At 37.8% G+C, this 23,336-nt stretch overlaps 1 protein-coding gene across 2 annotated transcripts in view; it reads left to right on the top strand.

Moving 5' to 3' along the window:
* The window catches only part of ROCK1 (Rho associated coiled-coil containing protein kinase 1), a 165,968-nt gene that overhangs the window by 1,073 nt on the left and 141,559 nt on the right, over nucleotides 1-23,336 (top strand). The window lies entirely within an intron of this gene.

The raw sequence follows: 23,336 nt of genomic DNA, 5'->3' as shown, positions 1-23,336 counted from the left end.
CAAAAGAAAGTCTCAGGTGTGCATAATCGTCTTGGAAAATGCTAGATTTCTGTTTCCTGAAGAATCTTGGAGTACCATTAACATCTCATGGCGTGGTCCTATTTGCTATTTGACTGGCTCTGTACTAACTACTCTGAACTTTTAATTCTGACTCAGTTCATGAGTACCCGAAAGATACTTACAAACTGCTGTTGCAGGCATCCTATAAAAAGTTATCACGTCAGAGTTACTGCAACGTATACAGTTTGTTGAATGGCGATCGTAGTAATATTAATCTTTCTGATCTGTTTGACAGTTAAATTGGAAAGACTACTTTGCATTTTTTTTTTCTTTTTTGCGATTTAGCTCCTAGGGGTTTAGTTTTTAGCCTTGAAAGTGATAACGGAGAATTGATATTGAGGAAGTGATTTTTGAGCCAAAATTTCATAGGTGATTTGAGTTTGAAGGAACTTTTTGCTGAACTATTGTAAAAACCCAAGCTAATTGGTCATAGGTAATTACAATGTTAACTTATTTTATTATATTATTGGTTACAAAAGTATGTACCATACAGTTATTGTAACTGTCTTTTTGGTGGTGTGGCACTTAACATTGTCTCTTGTAAAACATTCTAAAAAGGGTTTTATGACATGAAAAACCAAAATCCCATTTTAAAAATAGTTAAGTGGTTGATAATACAGTTATCTGTAAATAATTGGAATTCTTAGGTTTGATACATTTCCTCTGTGAACGAGTTTCTGAACAACTGAGGGTTATATAATATTTCTTAGTTCAAAACCACATAATTTCTAAAATAAGGTTTCAGGGAGCATGTATATGGACAGGATTTCACAATGTCTTCGGTGAAATAATGTTAGATATGCTCAATTTTGGGGATTAAGATTGAGGAAACAAAATAATACCATTCAAAGAAATAATACAATTCAAAAATCCCATCTTGAATCAAAGGAAAATTAATGTAGATTGTTTAAAATTAACGTGCATTTCAGTTACTCTAAATTTCTGTTTATTTATATTTTTCCACGTGTATGGGTTTTACAAGAAGCTTCCCAAAGCTTTCAGAATTGTTCTAAGCATCCCTGACCAGGAAATAAGAGTATTGTGGGTCGTTTGAAATGTCTCACCACATTATGGATGCTCTTTATATTGAGAAATAGTAAAGAAGGTTGATGTGTAATAGATTTTAAAACATTTTATTAAACGAGATAAGTGGAAAGAATTAGAATATATCTTTCTAGTAAGGATTTCTATAACTTCTAAGAAGTCTGATTTATCGTTTAATATTTATCCAGTTTTCATATATTTTTGATTTTATTTTGCTTTTCGATCTCCTTATTACATGAGGTGGTGTTATAGGGAGGGTTTAGTAGCTTTCTTTTTTTTTAAATCATCTTCTAGCCTCTTGCTATTGCTTCATTTGGTGGGGACCTTTATTTAGATGTGGAGGATACAAGGAAATATTAGTCATGGACTCTTTCCCTGAGAGTCCAATCTATTTAATGGAAGACAAAACCTTGTCTCACATATATACACGGAAGCAAAGCTAAACACTTCACAGATTGAGAAAACGTGATAAATTCCAGATGATTGTTTAGATAATGTATGTTCTTGGAAATTGAGAGGAAGAAGTCACTGTGAGTTGAGAGAGCCAAAGTATGTTTTATGATGGTGGATAGGATTTAGATAGAGGGTACTCAAGAGGAGTGGAGGATAACGTGAATAGAGGGTGGAGACATGACTGGCTATGACACGTTTGGGGAAACAAGGAAGATAAGGTTGGAAGGAAATATTAGGGTTAGATTGTGGAGGATTTGATTGGTAGGCTAAGGATTTTGGACTGCCTTTACAATGTTGTGGCTATTAAATATTTATAAATAAGACCGTGCTAGGATGAATGAAGAAAATGAATCTAGTGTGTGGAAGATGGATTAGCATGGGAAAAGATTGGAGAGACAGTGAGATTGGACACTTTTTAAAAATTATTATTATTGTAATAGTCAGAAATGATTGAAGCCCAAAATTGGGGCATGAGAATGAGAAAAGAAGAATTAATGGAACTTTATTGGCAGGGAAAAGAAGGGGAACCAAAGAGAGAGGCAATAGTCAGATGACTCTAAAGAGGTTGAGCCTGATTATAGGGAGAATGGTGAAAATAGCAAAGTCAGGTTTGGAAATTGCTTGGGAAGAATAGGCCTACAGATAAATTCAATTTTAGATGCGTTGTGTTTGAGGGGATAGTGGAGCAATCATGAGAAAATGACCTGTAGACTGTTGGAGATACAGAACTGAGCTCATAATTACAGATAATGACTTAGAAGTCATTTGCACAAAGGTGCAAGTTGATATAATGGTAAAGGGAGAAACAATGGAGGGAAAACTGAGGGTGAAAGATGAAGGTTGAACAAAGAGGAAGAGTTGAGGAAGTAAGCCATCAAGGCCTCCAGAGTTAGGACAGCCAGGTATCATGGAGCCCAACACTTCTAAAACAACATTTTGTTAAAGAGAATAGTCAACAGACAGATTTGGTTGTTTTTTTCCCCTTGAAATCTTATAATCTTGTCCTGTTTTTCTGTTTAGTTCCACAGCTGTTTATTGATAGCTGTTACTGAAATTTTATTACCCTGTCAATCTGAACTTGGTAAAGAGAATTTTCCTTTTTTTTTTTTCTGAGATGGAATCTCACTCTGTTGCCCAGGCTGGAGTGCAGTGGCGTGATCTTGGCTCACTGCAACCTCCGACTCCCGGGTTCAAGTGATTCTCCTGCCTCAGCCCCCTCAAGTAGTTGGGATTACACACGTGCACTACCACACCTGGCTAATTTTTATAGTTTTAGTAGAGATGGGGTTTCACCATGTTGGCCAGGCTGGTCTTGTACTGCTGACCCCAAGTAATCCGCCTGCCTTGGCCTCCCGAAGTACTGGGATTACAGGTGTGAGCCACCGTGCCTGGCCCAAGACTGAATTTCCTTTAGAAACAAAAAATCCTTTTTCTGGTTCTGTAGTATCTAGCATGAATTTTCTTCGCATGATGTTTTATGTTTAACATTGAGCATTCATTCGTTCATTCATTCATTCTGTCATTCAGAGTGACCTATCAGGTGACTTCAGCTTTTTCAGTGAGTCTGTCCTTGTTCTTCCCTATCTGGACTTTGGACCTCTCATATATTATAGGAACAAAACTTTTACATTGGTTGCCTTTTTCTGTTATTTTGACTTTTGTTGATTTGTGTAACTGATAATTACTTATTAGTGTGTATTATGTGCCACGTGCAGTCCTTTAGTTCTAGAGTTTTTTTTGTAATCCCAAAAATAAGGTTTTCAAATTGTTTCTTCTCTACCTCCTTTACTAGATTCATGCTTAGAAATGGAAACTTCCAAATCTTTTGGTTTCAGAAGTTTGCTGGTATATGTCCTTTTAAACTACCTTACCCACTAAACAGCTTTTTTGTTGAGACACTAATGATGAATAGCATCCATAATCTGAAATTTGAAGTGCTCAAAATCTGAAACTTTTTGAGTGCTGACATGACGCCACAAGTGGAAAATTCCACACCTGACCTTGTGAGATGGGTTGCAGTCAAAATGCAGTCAGAACTTTGTTTCATGCACAAAATTATTAAAATATTGCATAAAATGACCTTCAGATTGTTGTTTATAAGGTATGTATGAGAGGTAAGTGAATTTCTTATTTAGACTTGGTCCCCATCCCCAGGGTATCTTGTATATGCAAATATTTTAAAATCTGAAAAAGTCTGCAGTCTGAATCACTTCTAGTTCCAAGCATTTTAAACAAGGGATTCTCAATCTGCAGTAGTTTAGAATAATGTAGCTGGAAGAACTCTGATAAGTGGCTATCCAACCTTTTCTTGAACACCTATAATTTTTTTCAAGAACTAAGTAAGTTCAATCTTCATATTATATATAAATGCTAAAATAGTCTGCAAATACTAAGGTACATTATGATAACCATTCACTTGTTTCCTAGAGCATTCTAGCAACTAAGTAAGTTCAATCTTCATATTATATATAAATGCTAAAATAGTCTGCAAATACTAAGATACATTATGATAACCATTCACTTGTTTCCTAGAGCATTCAAATTAGTCAACTTTGGTTTTCTGTAAGTCGGATTCTTTCCAGTGTCCTAATGGTTGTCTTTCTCACTGTCCATGTTACAGTTTATAATGATTATCGGGAGCTATTTCTCTTTTCCTGACTTCCTTATCTTCTAATTATTTTGTCTAGGGCCTGTAATAATTTCTCAGTGATTTTGAGTACCTTTGAAAACAGAATAAGGGATGGAGTTTAGTTAAGTCTGTTTAATCTTTGCAGAGGAAAAGATGCTTGTGATTTGTAAATTAAATAGGAAAAACAAGGCCGAGTGCAGTGGCTCGCTCCTGGAGGGCTGAGGCCAGAGAATTGCTTGAGCCTAGGACGGGGAGGTTGCAGTGAGCCGAGATTGTGCCACTGCACTCCAGCCTGGACGACATAGTGAGAACTTGTCTCATAAAAAAAAAAAAAGGAAAAACAAAAATGGTTGGGAGGGTTATAGATACATTTGTTTTGAAGTTTGACATACTTTTCATGAAAATATCTTGCTTGTAGCATATTTATTAGCACACCGCTTCATGATGCCTGTTAAGAACATGACCTTTCCACTTTTCTTCTGGCTGGTGGAGGTGTAGCAACGGGTGAATGGAGGAGACAGAAGGGAACCAGTATTAGTCAAATAGTGCATGTTGAGTTCTAACGCTGTGCTGTCACTACTATTTCTTATTAGGGAGTTTTTCAGAATGTGGAAGATAAATGTAAATGAAATTTCTGGTGTTAGAGTTTTTCTTCCTTTAAATTGTCTTCCTGGGCTCTCTTGACCTAGTGCTTTCCCATCTTTTCATTCTTCTTTTTTTCTTTTCCTCAATCTTTGGCCTATCATACTTATGTTTGTCTTCACTCTCTTGAAGAATTCATCCATTCTTACAGCTTCAATTACTATTATCTCTATGCACATGATACCCAAATCTTTATTTTTAGTCTTTTGTTTCAAACCTTAAATATCTGACTGCCTTGTAAGCATTTCTACTTGGATGTCATGTTAGTCTCAAATCCCTCATATTCCAAAACAAGCTTCCTCCCATAAACTTACCTGTTTTGTCATTAATTCCACTATTGTCCCTGTCACTAAACTGTAATTTTTGTTGTGAACTTTTTTGACAGTGTTAGTCCACACATTGGGTTATTACAGCAGATTTGGGGTTGCATTTTAGAATCTAGATTATTGCTGTCTAATCCCCTGTATGCCTTGCCAGTTGAATTGATCAGTTTTGGGGGTATATTACTCTTGGAATGAAAAGACCTGAGGTCATTAAATCTTTGAGCCTTAAAGTTGTATCTCTGCCAGTGTTCCTAATTTGTGAGTTAATTAAGGTGTTATTAGTATCAATTGCATATGTGGTTAGTTTGGACCAGACTTTTTTGGATGTTAGTATGTTGAAGGAACTTCTTTTAAAAAACAAGTTACTCTCCTAATTCATTTTTATTCATTCAGCAAATCTTTGTATAGGGCCTAAACTTGGATTGAAATTTAGGCTCTGACACGTATTTGCTGAAATATTTTAGGGAGTTATTTTAACCTCTCAATGCTGTTTCATCTTCAGAAAAATAAGAGGGGATAAAAGTACTAGATTGTTGTAAGAATTGAATAATATAGTCAAAGCAACTATCACAGCATTTGGTATTTAGTAAGCATTTGTAATATTGTCATATTTATAATATTTCTGTTATATACTAGTCAGTGTGCTTAGTCTAGAAGTTGATATTTATTGTCTTCTCTAAGTACAGAGTAATTTATCTGGCACCTCAAGCTGCTTATAAATTCATAATCTAGCTGCCTTATTGACGTCTAAGCCAATTGTAACTGAAAATTGAGACATTTATTAATAGATAGATTCAATAAATGGGGAAGATCTTTTAGAGACTGTTTATTTGTTTAGTCGTGATTTATAACATGGTGTCTACTTTGTACCAAGGGTTTAGTTGGATATAAAAGGCAATTGGGAACTAATTTATGGAGATTGAGTTGTTATCTTGTTCGCTTTCTGTGTGTATCTTTTATACTTTCAGTGTGTGTTCTGTAAATAGGCCCTCTTGCACTACAGGCACCCTGTGGGTGTGTAGAGAGGTGGCTCAGAGTAACAGCTGAGATATGAATTGGTTAATTCATTAATCTTTTGAGTCAGAAATGTTTTTTTTTTCCCGCCCAGGCCGGAGTGCCGTGGCGCTATCTTGGCTCACTGCAAGCTCCACCTCCTGGGTTCACGCCATTCCCCTGCCTCAGCCTCCTGAGTAGCTGGGACTACAGGCACCTGCCACCGCACCCGGCTAATTTTTTGTATTTTTAGTAGAGACGGGGTTTCACCGTGTTAGCCAGGATGGTCTCGATCTCCTGGCCTCGTGATCCACCCGCCTCAGCCTCCCAAAGTGCTGGGATTACAGGCGTGAGCCTCCGCGCCCTGCCCAGAAATGTTTTTAATTCAGAAGAAGGAACTACATATAAAATTTTATGTTGAATAAAGAGTAAATTCTCAGTTTTAGATTAGACTTTGCATAACTTTACACCAGTTTTACTTCACGATTATAAGTTTTGGTGTTATGGATATATGGTGAAAACTACAGATTCTATTATGATAATTGATAGAAAAACCCACTTATCAGGAAATATTATATATAGAGTTCTATTGCTGAAGATAATCCAATAGCTCTACTTCTCCATGCCTCATCCCCACTAAAAAGGGAGTATATCCATTTAGTTTAAGTCCACAGTATAGTTGTTGGATACGACACACATGTGTTCGAGAAGATGAACAGGTAGTACTGCAATTCACAATGGAAAGTATTTATTCTTAAAAATATGCCATTAGTGTGGTGTGAAAAGAACACTGGACTGAAAATTCAGAGCATAGTCTTGTTTTGCTGTTAAATCTCTGTGTAACGAAGTACATCATTTTTCTCATCTAGGCTTCAGTTTCCCTATTTGTAGAACAAAGAGTTGGACCAGATAGTTGCTCATGTCCCTTGCGTCTCTGAAAATTCTATGATAGGCCTGACATGGTGGCTCATGCCTGTAATCCCAGCACTTTTGGAGGCCAAGGTGCAAGTATCCCTTGAGCCCAGGAGTTTGAGACCAGCCTGGGCAGCAGAGAGGGACCTCGGCTCTACAAAAAAAATAAAAATATTACCTGGGTGTTGTGGCTTCCACCTGTAGTCTCAGCTACTTGGGAGGTTGAGGTAGGAAGATCGCTTGAGCCCAGGAGGTTTAGGCTGCAGTGAGCCATGTTGGTGCCACTGCACTCTAGCCTGGTTGTCAAAGTGAGACTCTGTCTCAAAAAAAAAAAAAAAAGATAAAATATATTAAACAAAATCTATAAGACTTTATTACACTTCAATTAAAACTTCAAAAAATTGTCTTTGATTTATTGTTTAAGAAATAAAACTTTAACAGTTAAATGATGTTGGGGTAGAAATGTAAGACTGTCAACCATCTTTGGTAAGTGCTTTTTTTGGAACTAGTTCGTAAATTAATTTCAACAGTTATATTTGCCATTATTTTTTCAATTTGTGACTTATGTTCATAACTGTTGGGGTTTGTACTTTCTGAACAGAGGAAGTGTAATTTTTTATTTCTATATCTATTAAAATGTAAAGATATAGTTTTCTTCTCTAGTATACTTGCCCTCTCTGTTTGGGATTATGAAATATAGAGTATATTTTTATTACAGTTCCTAAACAATTAATAGGAAGGTAGTTGTTCAAATTAACGTCCAAAGTCTGATATCTCAGGGAGGTGAGAGGTTATGTTATACTTGTGTTATATTAAGGGTAAGACAACCTGTGCCCCTCTTAATTGATCCATACTTCTGATACCAGATTTTTGGCAAGAAATTGAAAATTTTCTCAGATTGTTGTCTTGAACTACTACTTTTTTTTTTTTTTTTTTTTTGGAGACAGGGTCTGGCCCTGTCACCCAGGCTGAAGTGTGGTGGGTGGCATGATCTCAGCTCACTGCAGCCTCCACCTCCCGAGCTCAAGCCATTCTTCTGCCTCAGCTTCTTGAGTAACTGGGACTACAGGCATGAGCCACCATGCCTGGCTAATTTTTGTATTTTTTTTGGTAGAGATGGGGTTTTGCCACGTTGCCCAGGCTGGTCTCAAGTGAGCCATTGGCCTCAGCCTCCCAAAGTGCGAGGATTACAGGTGTGAGCCACAGCACCCAGCCCTCAAACTAATTTTGAAACAATGGACTGCAATTAACTTTCCTTTTTCTCTTTTCTGTTATTCATTCATTCATTTGACAAATGTTTATTTGGTGTGTACTGTGTGCTAGGAATTCTGCTATGCAATGGAGCACCATGGTGAGTAAAAACAAACATGTCCCACTTTCATGGAATTTATAGTGTCAGGAAAAGGATTAATTAAATGTCTATCACACTAAGATAGGAGTGGGGTATGGTGAAGGGCAGGTAAGAGATATGATCATGACTTTCCTTTAAGGTTTGGTTTACTTGTAGTAAAGCAATTAAGTGTGTAGTTTTCAGATATGAGGCTGTAGATTATATCAGATTCACTTGAGACACTTGTTAAAAATGGAATCTGGGATTTTGCGTAGACAAAGAAAATCACAATTTTTTGGGATGATTCTTAGGATTTGCATGAGATGTGGATTCTTAGACACACTCAAGTTTGAAAACTAATTACAGTGGAAAGAATGTGAATTTTCGTTCTGTTTGGTAATTTTATGATGAAAAATTTCAAATATATGCAGAAGTAGGGAAAATAGGATAGTGAACTCCTGTTACTCAGATTTTGCAGTTTTCAAAATGTCATCACATTTGATTTCATTAATCACCCTTTTTCTTACCAAAATATTTTAAAGTAAATTCCATATATTGTCATTTCATCCTTACATACTTCAATAAGCATCTTTGAAAAAAAAAAAGGACATTTTCTTACATAATCATAATGGCCATTATCATGCCTAGCAAAATTAAAAGTGCTTTGGTATCATTAATTCCCAGTTTATATTCATATTTCTGATTGTCTAAAACAGTGTCTATTTTACAGTTGCTTTATTAGAATCTGGATCCAAAGTCCAAATGTTGCTTTTCTTTGGTTAGGTCCTTTAAGAGTCTTTTAAGTTTTTTCTTAATATAGAGAAATCTCATTCCCCCAACTTCTCCAACTCCCCTCCCCCTGCATGTTGAAGGAACTAGGTCAGTGGTACTATACAGGACCTTGTTTTACATTCTGGATTTTTCTTTTTACTTTCCTAATGATGTAATTTAACTTCTTCCTGTATTTTCCATATTTCCTATAAAATGGTAGTTAGATCTAAAAGCTTGATTTACTTATTTCAGATTTCTAGTCAAGGGTACTTAATAGATTGTATTTTCTTTTGCCTCACATGGAGGTCCTGCCTGGCCCGTAGTGATGCTAAGGTTGATCATTCTGTTCAGGTGGCATCAGTCTGTGATAACTTCCTGTAAGAATCCTTCATTAACCTTTCCTCTGATGGTTCTATTCATTCATGATCTTTAGCTGAATCCCTGTTATTTCATTAGGGAATAGCAAAATAATGATTTTCTAATTCTGTTATTCCTTTCACATTTATTAACTGTAATTCCTCTGTTAAGAGTAGAACTTTTACATATTAATATCAACTAGGGCTATATGTTTACCATGAAATCCAATTCATGAAATACAGGATGAATGCTTCAATCTTTTCCTTAATCGCCACTTTTTATAGCAAGGTATTTTGGAGACTTATTATGATAGATATGCCACAAACTGGGTAATTTGAGGGGAGTTTAAGTAAAGGACTGTTTACAAAGGTATAGATAATATTTAAGGAAACTGGTAGGGATAGTACAGTGCTCTGTGACTAGTCACAGTGAGGAAGGGAGTTGCGATCGCCTCTAGGCCAGCAGGAAACGGAAGAGGAAAGCAGCTGAGGAGGGTAGCTCTATGGAAGAGGGCTGTCTGACAGGGAGTGTGCTTTCAAGTAAAGAGGAGCTTGTGGATCAGTTATTAAGGGAGACAGATGAATATATCCCCTACCCTTATTCTCCTCCCTCCCTACATGCAGTCTCCTTCGGAGATCTCCCATTACCTGAAAAGCTAATATACAAAAGAGCCTGTTGATATGATCCATATGACTCACAAACAAGACATAACCAACATTTATTTATTTATTTCGCTCTGAATCTTTTTTTTTTTTTTTTTAATTTTTGGCATCATTATAAACACATTTGAAAATATTTTTGGTGGGTTTTCAGTCAATTCATGTCATCCTTGCTGATACTCAGTTTGTCCTGTCTTTGGCTAATGGGGACTTCTTCAGGTTGATTCTCATGTTATTTGTATATGACCCTAATTATCTTTGATAGAGCTTCCTTGTTTTTTTTTTTTTTTGCTGCAGTAAGGTACTCAGGCTCATCTTGTACATTTCTTGCCTCAGACTTGGAAATCAGCCATTCCTCCAGGAAACTCTTTCCTTTTGGTGGGGAATGCTGCTCTTTACTACTGGTTGAAATTGTTTCTTGTCCTTGTTCAGTGAATAGAGCTATGATATTTTATTTTTGAAAAGAAGAAAAAGTGCTTTTTACTGATTATTTCACCAACTTATTGTCAGTTAGGCTCTTTCATTTTAGGGTTTTTTTTTTCCAGTACTTAAAAAGTGCTTTCTTTCCTTTTTGATTTAATTTTATTTTATTGTGTATGTGAAACGTTTACGTGCTTTTTGGTTGGTTTGGGGTTTTTTGTTTTTGTTTTTGTTTTGAGACAGTCTTGCTCTGTCGCCCAGGCTGGAGTGCAGTGGCACCATCTCGGCTCACTGTAACCTCCTCCCTCCAGGTTCAAGCAATTCTTCTGACTCAGTCTCCCAAGTAGCTGGGACTACAGGCATGTGCCACCATGCCCGGCTAATTTTTGTATCTTTAGTAGAGGTAGAGTTTTGCCATGTTGGCCAGGCTGGTCTCGAATTCCTGAGCTCAAGTGATCTTGCCTGCCTCAGCCTCCCAAAGTGTTGGGATTACAGGCATGAGCCACTGCGCCCGGCCTGTTTTTTGAGACAGGGTCTTGCTCTGTCCCTCAGGCTGGAGTGTAGTGGCATGATCACGGTTCACTGCAGCCTCTTCCTCCTGGGCTTAAGCGATTCTCTCACTTCAGTCTCCTGAGCGGCTGGGACTATGGGCACATGCTACCATGCCTGGCTGATTTTAAAAATGTTTTGTAGAGATGGAGTCTCGCCGTGTTGCCTAGGCCAGGATCAAACTCCTAGTCTCAAGGGATCCTCCCACCACAACCTCCTGAAGTGTTGGGATTAAAGGTGTGAGCTACTGTGCCAGGCCCATTTACGTGGTTTAAAAGTTAAAACTATACAAGATATATTCAGAATATTCTTACTTTGATCCACGTCTCTCTACCCTGTTCTTTTCCCTTTACTCTTTTTTTTATTTGACATTTCAGTGTTTGTTCTTATAAATATAAGCAAATATATATCCATATACACATATACATATATATACATAGATATATTTATATTCATATTTTTTATCACTTTCTTACACAAAAAGTAGCATGCTACATATTGGTGTATGATTTTCCTCATTCCTTTTTACAGCTGCGTCCTGTTCCATTTTGTGGTTGTTAGCATTGTTAATTCAGTCTCCTGTGGATGGACATTTGAGTTGTTTATATTTTTACCAGTGTGTCATTGGAGTAGCTTCCTAGAAGTGAGATTGCTGGGTTAAAGACACGTGCATGTGTAATTTTGCTCACTGTTAAAATATTCTCCCTCTCCTAAGAGTTGTGCTGTTTTACATTTCCACTAGTAATGATATGGGATTGTCTGTTGTCCTCACCAACAATATGTTGTAAGACTTTTGAATTTTTGTCCGTTTAATAGGTGACAAGTGCTATTTCAGTATAATTTGAATTTGAATTTTATTTTCTATTTTTTCTATTCTAATATTAATTTTTATTCTCATGAGTAAGATTGAATATCTTTTCATATTTTAAGGGCTATTTGAATTCCTTCTGTGATCTGCCCATCCATATTTTTTGTTCATTTTAAATTGTTTTTCTTCTCAGTTTTTAGAAGCTCTTTATATATGAGGGAGCTTAGCCCTTTTTCTGTGGTAAAATGCGATTTTTTTGTGTGTGTGTGTGCAATTTTTCATGTTTTAGACTTCTCTTCTGCATTTTGTTACTTTGCCGCACAATTTTTAAATGTCTCCAAATTATCAGTCTTACGTTGCTTCAAAATTTTGAGTCATAGTTAGATTTCCCCTATGTCCAGATCATAAAAGAATTCATTCATATTTTTTCTGATGCTTAACATTTTTTTCAGTTTTTACTTTGAAATCTACTTGGAATTTATCATATATGGTAAATTTTGAGATATATCCAATTTTATCTTTATTCAAATGGCTATCTGGTTATCTCCACAGCATTTATTTTAAAATGCCTATGTTTGTTGGTTGGCAATGCCACTTTCTTCATGTATTAAATTTCCATGTGTACTTGGGATTATTTCTAACCTTCTGTTCCATTGGTCTCTCTTGCTTTTTCATGTGCTAATACCACCCTGTGTCAATTATAAAGGCTTTCTAATATCTCTTCAGCTTTTAAAATGTCTAGTAGGGCCATCTCCACCCCTGCTCTACCATGCACATACACGTCACATTGAAGCGCATGGGTGGTTTTTAGGGATAACTAGCTTCCAACCCTGGCTTTGTTGTTTACTAGCCCTTAGTCCTTGGACAGTTTACTAAAGCACTGTGATATCCATTTATCCCATCTCTGAAATGGGATGATGATGCCTACCTTATATTGTTGTAAGGATTACATGACACCAGCAGAACTGCCTTGTCAGGCATGAATTCTGGAGTCAGACTGGGATTTTTGACTCCCACCCAGATCAGCCACTTATTAGCCCTGTGACTTTGGGTAAAGTTCTTAAGAGGAACTCAAACACATCACCTTCAAATAAGATTAATCATAGACCCTCATAGAACTCCTAAGAGTATTAAATGTGATAATGCATGTAAGTGCTTTGCAGAGTTCACAACATTTAGTAGATGTTAGCTGTTTTTAATCATCATTGTCATCATTATATATCCTTATGATTTGCCCTTGGGAAAAACTACTTTTGATCTAAGTGGATTATTATCTATCTCCCAGCTCTGCTCGCCAGGTTTTTATTTAGTTGTGTAATCTTGGACAAGTTAGCTAACTTTTTTGAGTCTGAATATATTTAATCTGCAGAATGAGAATCATGATAATACGTCATAGGCTTAATTAGGAGGATTAAATGAAATAATTTTTAGGTGGTGCCATAGTTACATACAAGTATTAGTAGTTAATTCTTTTGCTTGGTTTACTTTTATAGTATAGGTTGGATGAAGGTTCCACTATAGGCAAAAATACTACTTGGGGGTAAAGTGGAGTGGGATACTTTATTTGAAATGTTCCCTGAATCTGATCTTCGCTTTTTGTTACTGCTGCACTACCCAAATCCAAATTTTCATCCCAACATTCTTGGATTTGTGGGACAGCGTAGCAGCTTCCCAGTATAATCTATACTACATCTTTTCTTAACTTTAGTGCTTTTTGTCATGTGGTCTCAGTGTACCTATTTACTTAGTCTTTATTCCCAGCATTTCCCAAAATAGACTGTGCTCTACTGGATTTTCTCGCTTTCTATAGTATCTCACCTACTCTTTCCTACTTTTGCTGTCATATTTCCAGGACCTACCTTTCTCTCCCCTTGAGTTCTCCGCCATGTCCTCCTCACACAATTTTCTCATCTTTATAGTATGACATAAATCACAACTGTGTTAAACTGTTACTTTCTTTTTTGAACTCCTGTAGTCTCATGAAATTTAGAAATTGATCATAGTTGTCTTGTATAGGGCTATTTTGTTTGTTAATCTTACCTAATGAGAATTCCTTGAGGGCTAAGCATAATAATTCTAGATATCAGTGTTCAGTATTACTTATTGATTGGTGTGAATGATTATCTCCCCTTTCCCCATTCCTTTGTTTTTTCCCTTTCTTTCTCTGAATTAGTTGATCATACCTATCTGGTATAGGGCTATCTTGTTTGTTAATCTTACCTAATGAGAATTCCTTGTGGGCTAAGCGTAATAATTCTAGACATCATGTTCAATAATGCTCATTAATTATTGTGGATGATTATCTCCCCTATTTCCATTCCCTTGTTTTTTCCCTTTCTTTCTCTGAATTAGTTAGGACTCTTTCAGTTGTAAGTGATAGAACCCAACATAAATATTTGTAGACAGGCTGGGCATGGTGGCTCACGCCTATAATCCCAGCACTTTGGGAGGCTGAGGCAGGCAGATTACCTGAGGTCAGGAGTTCAAGACCAGCCTGGCCAATGTGGTGAAACCCCGTCTCTACTAAAAATATAAAAGTTAGCTGGGCATAGTGGCAGGCGCCTGTAATCCCAGCCACTTGGGAGCTGAGACAGGAGAATTGCTTGAACCCGGTGGGGCAGAGGTTGCAGTGAGCCAAGATTGTGTCACTGCACTTCAGCCTGTGTGATAGAGTGAGACTCCATCTCAAAAAAAAAAAAAAAAATTCGTAGACAAAAAAATAATTAAAAAAATGCTTTATTTTAAATTTTTATGGGAACATAGTAGATATATGTATTTATGGGGTACATGTGATGTTTTGATATAGGCATACAATGTATAATAGTCACATCAGGGTAAATGGAGTATCCATCACCTACAACACTTACCATTTCTTTGTGTTAAGAATGTTTCGATTATACTCTTATTTTTTTTTTTAATTTTTAATTTTTGTGGATACATAGTAGGTGTATATATTATGGGGTACATGGGATGTTTTGATACAGGCATGCCGTGTGTAATCACATGGAAAATGGGGTATCCATCCTCTCAAGCATTTATCCTTTGTGTTACAATCCAATTATTCTCCATTAATTATTTAAAAATATACGATTAAATTATTATTGACTATAGTTAGCCTGTTGTGCTATCAGATACTGGTTCTTATTCATTTTTTCTAGCTAGTTTTTTTTTTTTTCTTGTACCCATTAACTATCCCCCCAGTCCCTTTCTCCCCTACTACCCTTCCTATCTCTGTCTCCATGAGTTGAATTGTTTTGAGTTTTAGATCCCACAAATGAATGGGAACATGCGAGATTTACCTTTCTGTGTCTGGCTTATTTCACTTAACCTAATGACCTTGAGTTCTATCTGTGTTGTGCAAATGATAGGATTTTGTTCTTTTTTATGGTTGAATAATATCCCATTGTGTATATGTACCACATTTTCTTTGTCCATTCATCATGGACACTTAGGTTGCTTCCATATCTTGGGTGTTGTGAATAGTGGTATGATAAACATGGGAGTGCAGATATGTCTTCGCTATACTGATTTCTTTTCTTTTGCGTATGTACCTAGAAGTGGGATTGCTGGATTCTATGGGTAGTTCGATTAGTTATTTGAAGAACCGCCAAACTGTTCTCCATAGTGGTTGTACTAATTTACATTCCTGTTAACATTGTAGGAGAGTTCCCCTTTCTCCACATCCTCAGTTGTATTCATTATTGCCTCTTGGATAAAAAAAAAACACAACTGTTTTAACTGGGGTCAAATGATACCACATTGTAGTTTTGATTTGCATTTCTCTGATGATCAGTGGTGCTGAGTACCTTTTCATATACTTGTTTGCCATTTGTATGTGTTTTTTTTTTTTTTTTTTTTGAGACAGAGTTTCGCTCTTGTCGCCCAGGCTGGAGTGCAATGGCGCGGTCTTGGCTCACCGCAACCTTTGCCTTCCAGGTTCAAGCGATTCTCCTGCTTCAGCTTCCCGAGTAGCTGGGATTACAGCCATGCACCACCACGCCTGGCTAATTTTTTTGGTATTTTTAGTAGAGACAGGGTTTCTTCATGTTGGTCAGGCTGGTCTCGAACTCCAGACCTCAGGTGATCTGCCCACCTTGGCCTCCCAAAGTGCTGAGATTACAGGTGTGAGCCACCGCACCTGGCCATCTTTTTTTTTTGAGACAGGATCTCATTTTGTTGCCCAGGCTGGAGTGCAGTGGTGGGGTCATGGCTTACTGCAGCCTTGACCTCCCTGGCTCAAATGATCCTCTCACCTCAGCCTCTTGAGTAGCTGGGACTACAGGTGCGTGCCACCATGCCCGGCCAATGTTTGTATTTTTTTTTTTTTGTAAAGACAGGATTTTGCCATGTTGCCCGGGCTGGTCTCAAACTCCTCGGCTTAATGATCCTCCTCCCAAAGTGCTGGGATTATAGGCATGATAGACGTCTTCTTTGGAGAAATGTCTATTCAGATCCTTTGCCCATTTAAAAATTGGATTATTAGACTTTTTTTCTCCTGAGTTGTTTGAGCTCCTTATATATTCTAGTTATTAATCCCTTGTTTGCACATATTTTCTCCCATTCTTTGGGTTGCCTCCTCACTTTGTTGATTGTTTAAAAAAGAATTTCGGATTCAGGAAAACCTAGTCTCATTAAAGGTAAAGATTCAGTTGAACTTCAGTAAAAATCAGAACTTGGGCTTAAATGCAAGCAAGGCTCATTCTCTGTGTTCTCTTATGTTTTTCTTTGTGTTGGCATCATTCTCTCAGATTGTAGACTGGTTTTAGTCACATGTGGAAAATATGGCTGCCTACAACACTAGAACTTTATATCTAACAACTTCAGCTTTGACCATTGACTTCAGATCTTTGAGTCTTGAGTATAGACCTCTGGAGGAAAAGATTCATTAGTTACATTTAGGTCAGGTGCCCACTCCTTGACTAATTTTTTTTTTTGAGATTGAGTCTCGCTCTGTCACCCAAGCTGGAGTGCAGTGGCGTGATCTCGGCTCACTGCAACATCCACCTCCCGGGTTCAAGCGATCCTCCTGCCTCAGCCTCCCGAGTAGCTGGGACTACAGGTGCACGCCACCACGCCCGGCTAATTTTTTGTATTTTTAGTAGAGATGGGGTTTCACCGTATTAGCCAGAATGGTCTCAATCTCCTGACCAAGTCTTGATCCGCCTGCCTCAGCCTCCCAAAGTGCTGGGATTACAGATGTAAGCCATCGTGCCTGGCTCCTTGACTAATTAATTGTGATAAGGCGGGTAGGGTCACATGAGAACTATGAGAATGGGGAGGCAATTCACAGGAAAATGAGGGCAGTAGGACAGGGCAGACAGTGCTGTAGGTGTACATTATGCTACTCTTTCTTCCCTCTTTGTCCTTAGAGAAGTCATATACACTCTTCTAAAGTGCAGTTTTCTCAATCTGTAAAATTGAATTAACAATAATTTATTTCATGGGGACTAATGAGATAGTCCCCTGATGAGGACTAAATGAGATAATTTAGAAAGCAGCATTTGAAACTTTACAAAAACAATAGAGTAACCTGGTGATAAGTGGCTGTACCTTGGTCTCTCACCAATGTGCCCTGTGCTTATTTGGCCTGGCCCCAAAGGTTTTGCAAATGATGTGACTGCAGCTGGTTTTCCAGATCGGCTTCTTTGGTGTTGTCCACCAGAGAACTTGTGGTTACAAGACGAGTGCCAGTAGCTTCTAAGACTATTTGTTCAGGTACAGTGGAAAAAGTCTTTTCTTCTTACCTTCAAATAGAATCTCTAATTGATCTGACCAATTTAGATATAATGTACTCATATCTGAATCAATCTCAGTCAGAATAATGGTGTGCTGATGAGCATAGGTCTGCATCATGTGCTCCAGTCTTGGAACTGGGGAAGAGCCAGCTTATACCAAGATACATTATGGTTGCATGAAGGGCGGGGTGGAAATTGGAGTTCATTTACCATTATTAAATTATCTGACATTAAAATAAATATTGCCAGCCATTTGCCAAACTTCAACTTAAGACCACCAACTGAAACTTGGACTTTTAAGAGAGGGATACCTGTGTGCTGCGTTGCCTTGATGATATGTCATAGTGAGGATTTCCAAATGCCTGTTGATGGATTCAATCACATTAGAACCAAATACAGATTCTTGTGATTCATCACAGCTCCACCATATGAGAATTGAAGAAAAAGTCTTGTCTCCCATTTAATAAATTATTTTCTCTTTTAAAAAATATGGTTTAAAAAATGCCAGGCTATATGAAGAGGATGAGCATTTTCTGACACTTGCTAAAAAGAAGTTGTGTTTTTTTTTGTTTTTTGTTTTTTTAAAGATGAGGTCTCGCTTACCCAGGTTGGAGTGCAGTGGTACGATCGTGGCTCACTGCAGCCTTGACCTCCCAGGCTGAAGCAGTCCTCTCACCTCAGCCTCCCGAGTAGCTGGGACTACAGACCTGTGCCATCACAGCTGGCTAACTGTGTTGCATTTTAGTAGAGACGAAGTCTTACGATGTTGCCCAGCCTGGTCTTGAACTCCTGGGCTCAAGCAGTCCTCCCACCTTGGCTTTCCAAAGTGCTGGGATTACAAACAGTGCCTGGCCGGTTTTGTTTTATTTTGTTTGGTTGGTCTGATTTTTTTAGTGGGGAAGGGAAAATCAAATTTTATACAGAAGCCAAATAAAGAGATTCCCTTAATCATCATTGTAACTGCCCAATACCTTGTTCCTTCACCTGTCAAAAGGAAGGGATTGGCTGTTTAGTAATTTATGAAGACATTATTTTAATGTGAAGAGGCTATAAAATAATAGTTTTACAGTTGATCCATGAACAGCATGGTGGTTAGAGGTGCTGACTCCCCTAATAATTGAAAATCTGCATGTAACTTTGACTCCTCCCCACATTTATTTTATTTATTTTATTTTATTTTATTTATGACTCCTCCCCAGTTTTTTATTTTATTTATTTATTTTTTGAGACAGCATCTCGCTCTGTTGCCCAGGCTGGAGTGCAGTGGCATGATCTCGGCTCACTGCAACCTCTGCCCCACCGCCCACCCCTGGTTCAAGCGATTCTTGGGTCTCAGTCTTCAGAGTAGCTGGGATTATAGGCATACGCCACCACGCTGGGCTAATTTTTGTGTTTGTAGTAGAGATGGGGTTTCACCACGTAGGCCAGCCTGGTCTTGAACTCATGGGCTCAAGTGATCCACTTGCCTCGGCCTCCCAAAGTGCTAGGATTACAGGTGTGAGCCACTCTGCCCAGCCCCAGATTTAACAATTAACAGCCTTACTAATGTAAACATTCAACTAGCACATATTTTGTGATATGTATACATAGTTATTTAATTTTTGAGATGGAATCTCGCTCTGTCACCCAGGCTGGAGTGCAGTGGCATGATCTTGACTCACTGCAACCTCTGCCTCATGGGTTCAAGTGATTCTCCTGTCTCTGCCTCCCGAGTAGCTGGGACTACAGATGCGTGCCACCACACCTGGCTAATTTTTGTATTTTTAGTAGAGATGGGGTTTCACCATGTTGGCCAGGCTGGTCTTGAACTCCTGACCTCGTGATCCACCCACCTCAGCCTCCCAAAGTGCTGGGATTACAGGCATGAGCCACTGTGCCTGGCTGTTATATATCTTATATACTGTATTCTTATAGTAAAGTAAGCTAGAGAAAAGAAAATATTAGGAAAATCATAAGGGAGAGAAAATATATTTACTATTCATTAAGTGGAGGTAGATCTCATAAAGGTCTTCATCCTCGTTATCTTCATGTTGAGTAGCTGAGGAGGAGGAGAGATTGGTCTTTGTATCAGGGGTGGCAGAGAGGGAAGAGATAAAAGAGATGGAAGGGGAGGCAAGAGAGGCATACTCGGTGTATATTTTATTGAAAAAAAAAATCCACATATAAATGGATCTGTGCACTTCCAACTCATGTTGTTTAAGGGTCAACTGTTACAGAAAAACAGATATTTTCACAGATTAAAAAGGTTTAGAAATTTACTGTTCCTATGAGATTAATTTTTTTTCCCTAAACGGTAATAAATTTTGCTTACTTAGCTTTTATGCTTCTGATCTATTGTACTTTGAGATACTGATGCTCTTACATGTAAGCTCTGTGAGAACAGGTATCTCATTGTCTTGTTCACTTTTGTATCACTGGTTCTTAGAGCCCTGCTTGGCACATTATAAGTTTGCAATAAACATTTATTTGTTGTTGTTGAATTTCTAGAAAATATCTTTTGCTTGTTTATTTCTGTAACAAGAGCCGAAGATGGTTGATATCATGTTAGGAAATAGGATATAATTGATAATTTGTTTAAATGTAAACTGTACCTATCTGGGGGATAACATTTTAAAACTACAAGAGGTCTGTATGAAAATATAGATATTCTGCTCCCCACCCCAGTACCTCTTGAATTTTGAATGAAGGACCAAAAGCCAATAATGTGTTGTTTTGTGTGTGTGTGTGTTTTGATACAGAGTCTCAAAAATAAAGGGAATCACTTTATTTGGCTTCTGTATGCAGTGGTGGGATCATGATTCACCACAGCCTCAACCTCCTGGGCTTAAGTGATTCTCCCACCTCAGCCTCCTGAGTAGCTGAGATTACAGGCATGCTAATTTTACCTGGCTAGTTTTTAAATGTTTAGTAGAGACAGGGTCCCACTGTGTTGCCCAGGCTGGTCTTAAACTATTAGGTTCAAGGGATCCTCCCGCCTTGGCCTCCCAAAGTGTTGGGGTTACAGATATGATGAAATGTGTCAACATTTGGCTGCATAATTCAAGGAACCAGTATTTTCTGAGTGACCAATCAATGCATGATGTTATAAAATCATCCATGAATAAAAGATCCATTCAAAGTAGAAGATAGACCAATAAATTTTAATGTTGCAAACTGTGCAAAAAGTTCAGAAACCATTGATATAATTTCAGATTCTACAATGCCCCTAATCTTTAAGGAACACCACTTGTCAAATTTGATGTAGTAGCAAATAATTTCCAGTTATCTGAAAAGGCTGTTAACATACTCTTCCCTTTTCCAACTACAGACAATCTCCGACTTAACAATGGTTCACTTTATGATTTTTCCACTTTATGATGGTGTGTATAAAGCTATATACATTCAGTAGAAACCGTACTTTGAGTACCCATACAACCATTCTGTTTTTCACTTTCAGTACAGTATTCAATAAATAACATGAGATATTTGACACTTTATTATAAAATAGGCTTTGTGTTAGATGATTTTGCACAACTGTAGGCTGATATAAGTGTTCTGAGCACATTAAGGTAGGCTACACTAATCTATGATGTTAGCAGATTAGATGTATTAAATGCATTTTCAACCTACGATATTTTCAACTTACAAGTGGTTTATCAGGATGTAACCCCCACCCATTGTAAGTCTAGGAGCATCTGTCCATATCTGTGTGAAGTTAGATTTTCATGCTTCAAACCAAGGCAATGTATTGCCATAGATTGAATGCAGGTGTAGATATGAGTGTCCAGTTGTCTTCTATTAAGCTAGATGCTAAAGAGATTTGTAAAAATGTAAGATAATGCCATTCTTCTTCTCAATTAAAAGTTTTAGGCCGGGTGCGGTGGCTCACGCCTGTAATCCCAGCACTTTGGGAGGCCGAGGCGGGTGGATTGCCTGAGGTCAGGAGTTGAAGACCAGTCTGGCCAACATGGTGAAACCCCGTCTCTACTAAAAATACAAAAAAATTAGCTGGATGTGATGGCGTGCCCCTGTAATCCCAGCTACTTGGAGGCTGAGGCAGGGGAATTTCTTGAACCAGGGGAACTTCCTGAACCAGTGGAGGTTGCAGTGAGCTGAGATCGTGCCACTGCACTCCAGCCTGGGCAACAGAGCAAGACTCCGTCTTAAAAAAAAAAGTTTTAATAAAATATGTTATTTATAATAACATATAATGGGAATATTTTTTAATATTCCTGTCCTAGTTTATTTCTGCTGCTATAACAGAACCAAGACTGGGTAATTTATAAAGAACAGAAATTTGTTTTCTCATAGTTCTGGAGTCTGGGAAGACCAAGATCAAGGCACCAGCAGGTTTGGTTCTCTGATGAGGGTCTAGTCTCTGAATCCAAGAAGGTGCCTGGAAAGCTGCATCCTCCAGAAGGGAGGGGGACAGTATGTCCTCACATGGTAGAAGGCAAAAGGGCAAAAAGGGTCCAAACTCCCTAATCGAACCTGTTCATCATGGCATTAATATACTTATAAGGACTCTGCCCTCATGACCTTTACACCTCCCCAAAGGCCCCACCTCTTAACACTGTTGCTCTGGGGATTAAGTTTCCAATAAATGAATTTTGGAGAACACTTTCAGACCATAGCAAATTTGTTCAGATGATCCCTTTCTAGTTTCTTGAGAAAGGAACTTAGATTATTAATTGAAAATTATTATTCTTTTTCTTTTCTTAAAAAATTTATTTTAAGAGAGGGTCTCACTGTGTCACCCAGACTGGAGTGCAGTGACGTGATCATAGCTCACTCTAGCCTTGACCTTTCAGAGGCTTAGGCTATCCTGCCTCAGCCTCTCCCGAGTAGCTGGGACCACAGGCGTGCGCCTCGATGCCCAGCTAATTTTTAAATTTTTTTGTAGAGATGAGGTCTTTCTATTGTTACCCAGATGGGCCTTGAACTCCTGAGCTCAAGTGATCCTTCCACCTCAGCCTCCCAAAGTATTAGGATTATTGGCTTGAGCCACTGCGCCTGGCCATCATTACTCTTTTCTAATCATTTAATGCTATACATTTTTCTTTTAGCAGTGATTTAGCTGTATTCCACAAATTCCAGTGTTGTATTCTCATTTTCATTCAGTTCAATGTGTATTTTTATTTCCTTTGAGGCTTTCCCTTTGACCCAGAAATTATTTAGAAATCTGTTGTTTAGTTTCCGAGTGTTTGGAGATTTCCCTGCTAACTTTTTCTTATTTATTGTAGTTTGTACATTTTGGTCAAAGAACACATTCTGTTATGATTTTAATTCTTTTTAATTTGCTGAGGTTTGAATTATGGCACACAATGTGGTGGTCTGTCTTGGTAATAGTTCCATGAGCACTTGTAAAGGATGTGTATTCTGCTATTTTGGGTTGGAATGTGATATAAATGTCAATTAGATCTTGTTGATTAATTGTGTTGAGTTCTTGATGATTTTCTGCCCAGTTCTATCAATTTTTAAGAGAGAAGTATTCAAGTTGCCAACTAAAATTGTAGATTTGCCTATTTCTCTTTTCATTTCTGTCAGGTTTTTCTTCACTTATCTTGCAGTTCTGTTGTTCTGAGCATACATGGTTCAGATTGTTGTGCCTTCTTGATGGATTGACTCTTTCGTGATCATGTAATTTTCCATTCTGTGCCTGGCCATTTTCT

This window comes from Pongo abelii, chromosome 17 (assembly GCF_028885655.2).
Source record: "Pongo abelii isolate AG06213 chromosome 17, NHGRI_mPonAbe1-v2.0_pri, whole genome shotgun sequence".
NCBI lineage: Eukaryota > Metazoa > Chordata > Mammalia > Primates > Hominidae > Pongo > Pongo abelii.
This window is presented reverse-complemented; position numbering and strand designations above follow the sequence as displayed.